General features: G+C 53.8%; 1 protein-coding gene across 1 annotated transcript in view; it reads left to right on the top strand.

Moving 5' to 3' along the window:
* UNC13A (unc-13 homolog A (C. elegans)) overlaps positions 1-604 on the top strand; it is a 74,384-nt gene that overhangs the window by 52,290 nt on the left and 21,490 nt on the right. The gene's annotated exons all lie outside the window — the stretch shown is intronic.

Raw genomic sequence — 604 nt, 5'->3', positions numbered from 1 at the left:
TGGGCCTTGCTCCGACAATGGTCATTCAGTCCATTTCAAGGGTGAGGTAGGAGGGGAGCTGGGGAGTGGGCACCCAGGCCATAGGTGAGTCTGAGCAGAGGATTAGGGAGACAAGAGATGGTAGGGCCCCATCTTGGCTGTCCATTCCAGGTGGTTTGAGCCCTTTGTCATCCAGTGGCTGGACGAGAATGAGGAAGTGTCCCGAGATTTCTTGCATGGAGCCCTGGAGAGAGACAAGAAGGATGGGGTAAGAAAACTGATCCACCACCAAGCTTCCAGTCTGCCCGCAGTGGCCTCACTACTTCTGGGGTCCATTGAGATCCAATCTGGGGGCAAAACTGCCCTTGGGATGAGGCCAGTCTCTGGAAAACATGTCCATCTTTGTCTTGTTCACAGTGTTGATGGGTCTTTTGTTCCTCTTGCCCACTATCCATCTCACTGTCATCCCAGGGCATTCTGGTTCTCCCTGTAAAGCAGGAGGGTTGGACTGTGGGGACTATCTGGCTCTGACCTCTCTCCTCTCTCCATCCTCCATTCCAATGCAGTTCCAGCAGACTTCAGAGCATGCCTGTTCTCCTGCTCTGTGGTGGATGTCTTCTCCCAG

The sequence above is a fragment of the Bison bison genome, unplaced genomic scaffold (genome assembly GCF_000754665.1).
Source record: "Bison bison bison isolate TAMUID 2011002044 unplaced genomic scaffold, Bison_UMD1.0 scf7180017864221, whole genome shotgun sequence".
Classification (NCBI taxonomy): domain Eukaryota; kingdom Metazoa; phylum Chordata; class Mammalia; order Artiodactyla; family Bovidae; genus Bison; species Bison bison.
The sequence above is the reverse complement of the archived record's forward strand: the minus strand, read 5'-3'. Positions and strand labels throughout refer to the sequence as shown.